Source organism: Diadema antillarum, unplaced genomic scaffold (genome assembly GCF_040938485.1).
Source record: "Diadema antillarum isolate AM-2024a unplaced genomic scaffold, OU_Dant_1.0 seq00000300_RagTag, whole genome shotgun sequence".
Taxonomy (NCBI): domain Eukaryota; kingdom Metazoa; phylum Echinodermata; class Echinoidea; order Diadematoida; family Diadematidae; genus Diadema; species Diadema antillarum.
Genome location: NW_027271323.1, coordinates 1,615,711 through 1,626,415, shown reverse-complemented (window position 1 = coordinate 1,626,415; position 10,705 = coordinate 1,615,711).

The window sequence follows — 10,705 nt, the reverse complement described above, 5'->3', positions numbered from 1 at the left end:
ATAATGAGAAACGCCTTATGAAACATGAAAGAGCATGTAATTCTATGAGGAATTCAACGTTTATTTGATGAAAATTGGTTTTGAAATGGCTGAGATATCCCAAAAAAGAGCGATTCTAATGAAGTAATGAAGTGTGGGACCCAAACACGCTTTGTTTTACTTTGGTTTTGGATGTTTCAGTCATTCCAAACCCGATTTTCATCAAATAAATTTTGCATTTCTCTTAAAATAGTATGCTCTGTACTATATATCAAAAGTTTTGTCTTGGTATCTCGCATAAAGTTAAAAGCCCAATTCTCATCTCCACCTATACTGTAACACGTATATTCAGATAACATAAGATAAAGAGCATGTTTTCATTAGGGTCTCACCCATGTAATTATACAAATAGGGCAAATTGCACACAGGAAGGTGTAGAGAGTTGAAATTCCACAACATTCAGTCTTTTTGGGAAGTACAAGTTGATGGCAGCATTGCCTTGGGCAGTTTGCACATGACTTTAGTATATTGATGTATGTACGGTAAATAGCCGTTGAGTATTGAAAGATAACATAGGAGCTATTGTCGCAGGAGAAAAATATCGCGCCACCGGCCAGTGGTTGACTCAGATGTTACTTTCTGTGTTTAACTGAACATAACCTTGTGATAGTTTTTATGCAACAACAGTTTATGGTGTATCCCAAAGTAGGCTCTATATGCAAATCATGTTCTACTCCGGAAACGACTGATAGCTCGGTCACAACAACGGTTCACACTTAAGTATTTTTTTTCGTCTTTTTTCTATCACATAGACATACCCCGCTTTTCTTATTTGGTACCACAAACTCGCCTGGTTTTATCTTCTATCCGTTCTCCATTTCTTTTTCATAAACACTGATTACTCGGGGCTTACAGCCAAACAAGCCTGCTTTCATCAGGTCCCGTCATACTCTTTGTTCAACCCCATTTCGATTTCGACCAGTTATCATTACAAGTGATGTGTTATTACCATGTATATTGTTTGTTTTTGGACATTGTTTATAATGTAAAAGAACTTGTATTATTATTTCTGATGTAGTATTCATGTAAGAGAAGTATGAAAATAAAAAAGTTGAAACAGTGTTATTACCATGTATTTGTTTGTTTTTTGTACATTGTTTACAAGGTAAACGAACTTGTATTATTATTTCTTATGTAATATTCATGAACGAGAAGCATGAAAATTAATGAATGGAAAAAATTGAATTGAGACCACAGCGTCGCATGGCTTGTCCAAACCGCAGATGGCGCTCTTCCGCATCGTTGGTCATCTTGGTAAATCTATAAACTTCAACCTATAATAAATTATGCACGTTCTCTCTTCCTTTCTTTTTCTATTCTATTAATCAAGCATTAGATATAGTACTTTATTCATCCCTGGCACTGCATTGTCTTTTACCTTTTCTGACGATGTCAAGCAAATCTGTATGAATAATCAAAACATGGTTTTGAATAATACTATGTCTGGGTTTGGCTAAAAAAAAAAAACTTACAAAATAATTATTCTAAACTGAGTGACGGGTCAATCGAAACAAGCAGAAATTTAATAGACGCACTTTAAACTGGTATAATAAAGTAGGCAAGAATAAGGAGGACAACGGATCGACTAAGCTGATTAAAGGGAACTTACATCTGCTGTGTCACGTGTTGATAGTAAGAAACCCCCTAAATTCATTTTGTGTTCTTTATGATTTGTCATATGAACGGATATATCCAGTACCAATGATTGGCAACAAATACGCCATGTTGGTGTCATTTATTTGAAATATATATTTGAAATCGGGGAGCAAAAGTTGGTAATTCAAGGGGCTAACAAAAGGATGCGAAGCAGATCTCAAAAGGCCCTCGCGCAACCCCACTCAGCTGGGCTCTCTTCACCATACAGCGAGAGGGCCTTGACAAAAGGCTAGATACGTGGGGAAATAGTAGGCCTAAGTGAAGTGACTGTACACTTTACTTAATCTTACTAATGTTGAAAACACACTCGGTATATCCGAAATCATCAAACAAACTTGTATTAACTTGAGACTCCAACTCTCCCGCTTTCAACGAAAGCCCATTTTTGCAAAATCTCCTGTTCTCCCGCTTGAGATTTAATTTCTCCCGCTTGAAATGATTTCTTACTCTGTGTCATCGTATCTTGTAAAATAAGCCTTAGATAGCGCGAGATATCAACTGTAGATCTAGGACCCATGAGTTGGACCCCGGCAGCAAGGAACTTCGCGCTTCGCGCACATAAAGTTGGAGTCTTCCGTTTGCTAGGGGTTTCAGGCGGGAGAATCTCCAGATCAGAAGGTTCTTGGGGATGGAGTCTCTGCCAGAGACTCCAACTCTCCCGCTTTCGACGGGAGATCCCCCGCCGACAACCCATTTTTGCAAAATTTCCTGTTCTCCCGCTTGAGATTCTTACTTAGTGTCATCGTACAATGTCGTATGTTGAAAATTAAGCCTTTATAGATAGCATGAGATAGCATCTAGAACCCTAGACCTGGACACCGGCCACAAGGACTTCGCGCATCGTGCACATCAAGTTGTAGTCTCTCGTTTGCTAGGGGTTTCAGGCGGGAGAATCTCCAGATTAGAAGGGGCTTCGGGTTGGAGTCTCAGTAAACCAGAAACATTTGTAGCATGAAACTGTTGCGAATTGCCGACCATGAAAAATCATGGGTATTTTAGTATCCTACATAACTGCACATGAATAAGAGAGAATCGTGGAACACAAACTGTTGGCTGATGTGAAACACACAACAAAAATGACCGCGCACTAGTAAACCCACGTTAAAAAAAAAAAAAATGCGTGCACACTAGCACAGTTTTAAACGGTTTACCGGAGTGTACCGACAATCAGTGTCCTGAACATAAACCTTTGCTTGCATTTTCCTTTTAAAAGCGTGAGACGTGGTCGGAAAAAATGGAACCAAATTTTTTTGGATTCAGCACCCCCCCAAATTGACAAAGTTAGCACAAAAAAAAAACAATTTTGGCACAAAAATCTCACGGAATTACATAGTAGCCTCTACTATAAGAGAAACGCGACACCCTCAGAAGAGTGTTTCAAACCACGTTCGCAAACACCGTTCCAAACGCGTTTTGAAACATGATTCTCTCTCTCAAGTTAGATAAACGCAGCCCATGTCGTTTATCCAACTTGATGTTAATTACCAAATCCTTTTGCAAACCTCACTGACCCAGCTTTATACCGTCAGAGTGGATTTTTGTTTCCATGTTGGCCACTTACATGTATACGCAACACTACACTGTAAAAACATCGGTGTGAGATTTAACACCACGGGTGTTAAATCTAACACCGATCAAACTTCAATAAAGGACCACACCCACAGGTGTTAAAAATGCACTGTGATGGTGTTGAAAAGTGTTCACCTGACACTTCGTGGTGTTAATTTGACACTGTACCTGGTGTTATTTTGACACTGTACTGCAGAGCTACCAAGTCTCACGCATTCTGCGTGAGACTCAAGCATTTAGGGGCCGTCTCACGATCTCACGCATGACACCCATTTTTCTCACACATCGGGCAAAGTCTGCAACTTGGGCCTATAATAATGAGCATAGCTCAAAGGATTTCCCTTTTGTCTTTCAAAATAAGTCAAAAATAGACGCTTACTTGTAAGTATGCACCTGATTGCACCATTAAAAGCTAAAAATTGAAAAAAGCTCCCTACCCTGGGAGGGGGGAAAAACCCATCCAACACCCTCGCTCGCGCAAACATTTGTGCGCCGAGATGCCGAGTCATGAAAATCTCACTCATAAAAAGTTTTTGAACTTGGCATCCCTGGTACTGGTAATAATTCAAAAATGACACCACATGGTGTTGATTTGATATTTGTTGGTGTTAATATCAATGGTCTAACACCCGTCCAGCTTCAATAAGAGACCACACCAGCTGATGTTACTTTGGTGTAAATTTATTTTCACATTTTTTCAAAAATCTAGTATTTTAATGTAAAATTCTTGGTCGTCTTGTTTAAATTAAAAATTAACAAGAAGTGCAGGTACTAAGAAACTCTTCAAAAAACAGTTTAAAATTTGGAAATGACACCCGTAGGTGTAATGTTTATATACCCTTATTTAGACAATTCAGATCAAATTATAAGAGAGTACCAAAACAACCATGGATTTCAAAGTCCCTACTTAGGTCTATCAATAGGAAGAATAAATTGTTTTACAGATACCGAAAATTTCCGAATGATGTAACCAAATCCCGTTATATTCGTTACCGCAATGTACTTACTTCTTCGTTGCGCTTAGCCAAGCAACTGTATTTTGCAAATCAGTTTGAAAAATGCAAGTTCGACATTAAGAGTACGTGGAGGGTGATAAACACAGCTTTGAAATCTAGCACTGTTACAAATTCCCCTACTCATATTTTGAATGACGGTCATCAAGTTGATGATCCACAGGAAATGGCCGATGTATTCAATGATTACTTTGTTAACTTAGGACCTGATCTTGCTAGCAAAATACCAAATACCCAGACAACTTTTCATTCTTTTTTAAAAGACAGGAATGTACAAACCATGTTTTTCATTCCTATTGTTGAAGAAGAAATCAAAGAAATTGTTGATAACCTAAATATTAAGAAAAGTATAGGTAATGATGGTATTTCGGCTTTTCTTCTGAAGAATATAATAAATGAAATAATTTCTCCACTCACTTATATTTTCAATCAATCTTTATCTAGTGGCAAAGTCCCAGATGATATGAAAATCGCTCGAGTTGTTCCCATATACAAAAAGGGTCCAAAAGAATTTGTGAGCAATTATCGCCCGATATCTCTCTTAACCTCAGTCTCAAAAATTCTTGAAAGGCTTGTTTATAAACGAACTCTTAGATTTCTTGTTAATTGCAATATTCTTTCTAATTTCCAATTTGGATTCAGAAAACAGCATAGCACAACTCACGCATTATTAGCCTTCATTGATAAAGTAGCTCATGCTTTAGATGATGCTTCCCACACCATCGGTGTTTTTCTCGATTTTTCGAAGGCTTTTGATACCATTGACCATCAAATTTTGCATTATAAGTTAAGCCATTACGGTATCCGTGGGAGGGCTTTAGAGTGGTTTAAAGACTATCTCACAAACAGAAAACAATTTGTTTATATAAATGGCTATGAGTCAGGTATGACGTCAACTTCTTGCGGTGTCCTCCAGGGTTCTCTTCTTGGCCCACTTTTATTCATCCTGTACATCAACGATCTCCAAAATTCGTCACAGATTCTTTCTTTTATTTGTTTCGCTGATGATACAAATTTATTTCTATCTCACCGCAATCCCAATACCCTCGTAAGTATAATGAATAATGAATTGAAATCTGTTCAGTCCTGGATTTACGCTAACAAGTTATCATTAAATGTTGATAAAACACATTATATGTTATTTAGCAATTCCTTGCAAGTTATTCCTGATGTTAAGATTAATGATATTAACCTAACCCGAGTAGATAGTACAAAGTTTTTAGGACTTTACATCGATAGTGACCTTTCCTGGAAAACTCACTTTAATTTTTTATGCAAAATTTTGTCACGAAATACAGGAATCCTAAACAAACTGAAACATTTTATGCCCAACCATATCTTGCAGATTGTATATTCAACCATGATTTCCCCATATCTTAATTATGGAATTCTTGTGTGGGGTAACGCATCTAAATACTTACTGGATTCACTTTTTCTTCTTCAAAAGCGAGCGATCAGAATTATTAACCATGCTGGGTATTTATCTCACACTAACGCCTTATTTCAGAAAAATAAGATTTTAAAACTGATAGATTTGTTTGGTTATAATTTAGGTATTTTTATGTATAAACTTTCCTCAAAAGATCTTCCTGGTGTCTTTTTACAGATGTTCATAAGAAACAATTCTGTCCACCACTATCCAACTCGCCAGAGTGACGCTTATCACCTTCCACGAACTCGAACAGTTTTCGCTAAAAACACAATTATGTATACAGGTCCTAAATATTGGAATGATCTCCCAACAGAGGTTAAAAGCTGCTTGTCATTATCATCCTTTAAGCGTAAACTCAGACAGCATGTATTGAATAGCTACAACACACAAGTGCCCTAAAATTCCTTTTTATTATGCTGATAGCTGCTCTGTTATACTACTCGGTTGTTGCCATGTGAACAGACTCATGCATATACATTTTAGTTGCATGCTCTCTCAAATTCCTTCCCATCGGTGTTTTTCCTTCCACTTCTAGTAAGACCTTGGTCGTGTCGCATAGTTTCCCCTCCTTTCTTTTTTTCCTTTCTTTTATGCATCATTGCAGCTGGCTGGTATATCACATATAGGAATTGCAATTGATTCATGTTCTCCATTTTTTTAATCTTTCCCCGTGTTTATGGAAGCCGGAATGTTTAAACCCTAATAGTACTTAAGTATTCACGTCATTGTCACTCCCATGTCTAAATTGCTATGAGAGCAACTGCTATAGTGTGCAGCATGTGGTTACTTGTTCTCATTTTATCACACACATAAATGCATGTGAGAAGAATCTTCTGAGCCCCGAGTAATAGTCATTCTCTTTTGTTTATCATTACTTTTGGTCTTAATTGTACCCGTGCTCCTCATCCTGTTCCCCTTACTAGGCTTTTGTTGGGACCTACACTCAACAAGCTTTGCTTTTTAGTAGGTTCCATCGTATTTCTCTTCGCATCCTTTACTTTGATTGAAAATGACACATCGACCATTATGTATTACTTTTGTATTCCTATTTCTTCATGTATATATCCAAGCTGGACATTCTGTATTTTATTTTGTTATATACCATGTATTTTCCATCGAGAAATACGAAAATAAATTGAAATTGAAATTTAACACCATAAATGAGCACAAAAAATTTAACACCAGCTCGGTGTTCACTATTTAACACCGGACTTTTTGCAGTGTACCAACAAGCAAAGCACGTAAATGCTCTTCCTCTGGCCAATGTCCCCGAGATTGTTCTGCCCATAAAGAACATAATGGTAATAGTAAAATGATTGTTTCAGTATGTTGTATAAAATTGTTAGACCAAAAAAGAAGCTGCAATAAAAAGAAATAAACATATAGGAAATAGGCTGCCATCACATGATCACATTTATCCAGTCAAACGATAGACTGCATTATTGAAAGTGACCTTGGACTTTACGCCCGAAAAAGGAGAAAGGTCTTTACAGGGTACCTTCATTTTGCTCGATAAACCATTATCATGAATACAAGCTTTTATGATTTCCTTGTCAGAATTTATGTGACAAAATTGTGGGTGACATAAACTATGAGCATTTGTACATGTGAGTACTACCAGCAAATACACTGCCAGTAAATTTAAAAAGTCCTGTTGAATAATACGCTCATGAGTAGGAGAAATGTTATAAATGCAGAAAACTTTGTAGAACTTGGCCTGCATAATAGGATAAGTTCAGATTCCTAAAGCAATGCACTTTTTATCCTCCGCCACACATAGTGTGAAGGGAGTATCACCGCCATGTTGGTCGGGCGGTCGGGCGGTCGGGCGGTCGGTCGGTCGGTCTGTTGCAAAAACTTGCGTCGCGAACTCCTCCTACAGTTTTGAAGCAATTTAAATGAAACTTAGGGTAAAATGATGATATTGAGGTATAGATGTGCAAGACATGTTTTTGTGTTTGTCGGACAATGCGTTGCCATGGTAACCATAATTTTACCAAAACCTTGTGGATTGAATAACTTCCATAGTATTTAAGCAATCAATTTCAAAATTGGTATCTATGATGATCTATAGGTGTAATTATGCAAGGCATAGATGTGGAAAGCATAATTTTTGTGTTTGTCGGACAAAGCGTTGCCATGGTAACCATAATTTTACCAAAACCTTGTGGATTGAATAACTTCCATAGTATTTAAGCAATCAATTTCAAAATTGGTATCTATGATGATCTATAGGTGTAGTTATGCAAGGCATAGATGTGGAAAGCATAATTTTTGTGTTTGTCGGACAAAGCGTTGCCATGGTAACCATAATTTTACCAAAACCTTGTGGATTGAATAACTTCTACATCGTTCAAGCAATTAAGGTCAAATTTAGTATGTGTAGTTATGCAAGGCACCAATGTGTTAATATAAGAAAAATGTGTTGCCATGCATGGTAGCCACTCATTTTTTTTTTTTTATCAAATTGAACCATTTAATCTATGAAGGTGAAATTTGGTGTGTATGATGGTCTTTAAGTGAAGTTTTGCAAAATGTCCTTTGTATTTGTATCGGACAATGCGTTGCCATGGTAACCGCATGTTTGTTTTTTTTTAAATCCTGTGGAGTGAACTTCTTCCACAGTTTTCAAGCAATTGAAACCAAATTTGGTAGGCATTGTGGCCCTGAGTTATAGATGTGGAACACATAATTTTTGTGTTTTTCACACAAACCGTTGCCATGGTAACCACAATTTTACCAAAACCTTGCAGATCGAATAATTTTCCATCATTCAAGCAATTAAAGTCAAATTCAGTATGTATCATGATCTAAAAGTGTAGTTTTGTAAGACACCAATGTGTTAGTTTAAGGAAAATGTGTTGCCATGGTAACCACTCATTTTTGTATCAAAATAAACCATTCAAGCTATGAAGGTCAAATTTGGTGTGTATGATGGTAAAAGTGATGCTGGGGAAAATCATGTTTCCATTTGCTGTAAGTTTTATACTCAGTGTCAATTCTGTAATTGTGCAGTAAAACTAAAATTATTCTGTTTCCAATTCGACAAATAAACAAACTTGGTATTAACGTCATTGCCCTCATGACATCACATACTATAAAGCAACACTAGGGGCGGGGGTATTAATCACCTTCAGTGATAATTCTAGTTTTAGAATGACTTTGCTGTTATCTGTACAATGAACACATTTAAAGGGAAAGAAGAAGGATTATGACACAGGGAAAATAACCCAAATACAGGAATGGGTGATGCCTGCTATAATATGATACACCATAATCAATAGGCATAGACCACGAGTATATGCCGTTTTCAAGAAAACATACTTGTGGCTCTCGGCCGCATGCTTGTAAACTTACATTCGGCCGTCTAGCAATGGTAGATAAACACGAATGTGGCATATTAGGTAGGGGTCACATCTGTCCATTTGCCATGTCTGTGCATCCTGTCAGACGATCACAGTGTGTTTCTATCTAATCACTTGTATCTTTATTTTTGATTGCCTCCCAACCCATATGCAATTGCAATAATTATATTTTGCTTTCTATCTCTCAGTGTAATGAACTGAGCTTCTATCTGACTATTTTATGTGACCGTGCACCACAAAACGAGCAAAAGGTAGCACACGCTGATTTTGTGTGGAGACTGAAAATAGGTGAAATGGATCAACCTACAAGTGAGTGGTTCACAACCTACAAGCTTGTTTTTTAGTGGACCTCTCAGTTCTTTTTTTTTTCTCAACTGAAACATAACCTTGTATTATTTTTGCAAGTATAAATGCATATATATGTAACTTTATTTGTATCATTTGATATCATTTGCAAAGTTGTATGTTTACGTTTCTCATTTGTGATATAATTCCTAAATAATACTGTGTTATGTTCTGTTGGAAAAAAGAGAATAATGAAATAGATGAATTGAATTGAATTGAACCTAACCGATCATGACTTTTTCATATTTTCTGAACGAGCAAGTCTTCTTCTACATTATTTTAAAATTTGGGATCATAAAATGGGCAGGAAAGTGTGCTTTTCAGCAGTATATCTTGAACTCTTTTTTGTAGAATAGTGTGATTAGGTGTTTTTAGAGTCCTCTTTTCATTTCTTAAGAACCTTGGATACACTTTTCACTTTAAACTCGAATAACTGTTGAAAGGATGATGTTATTGCTTTGAAAGTTAGCATCAATTATGAACAGAATGTGTTGACACGGCACTCTCAATTTCAATTTAATCTGATAATCCCGTCATTGTTGTTACTCTGGTGGTTTACATCCTGTTTTTTTGTCCCATTCGTTGCACAGCCAGCACGGCTTGGTACAGATTTAACGCTTGAATAGACACTTCACTTCAGAGCCTCTTTTCTCAGTTCACACTTTTTTCTGAGTGTGTGTTCTCTTTCCAATATTTAGATTTCAGTTTGATTTCAGTTACACATCATTTTAAAGCTTAAAGTCTGCTCTTTTAGAATATGCTCTTAACTAAAATTTCATGTCTGGCGACTTTCTGTGCATTTTGTGATGCAGGGTCACATAATATACTGGTAAACCAGAAACATTAGTAGCATGAAACTTTCGCGAATTGCCGATCATGAAAAATCATAGGTATTTTAGTATACAACATAACTGTACATGAATAGAGAGAATCGTACAACACTAACTGTTGGTTGATGTGAAACTCACAACAATAATGACTGCACACTAGTAAACCCATGTTAAAAAAAAAAAAAATGCGTTCAAACTTACACATATATATTGTTAAAAAATATTTCAAAGGTCCTCTTTATCATTGGGAACAATATAATTATTTTTAAAAATCGCATATGATGCGTCCGTCACTGTGTTGGTCAGTTGGGGTGCTGTTCGTTATTCCGAAGGTTCGTTATTCCGAAGATTCGTCAATCCGAAACACCCCAATTCTCTTTACCTAGAAGTTCGTTAATCCGAACATTTGTGGCGTTATTCCGAAGGTTTGTTTATTAGAAAATGAAATAGGGTTCG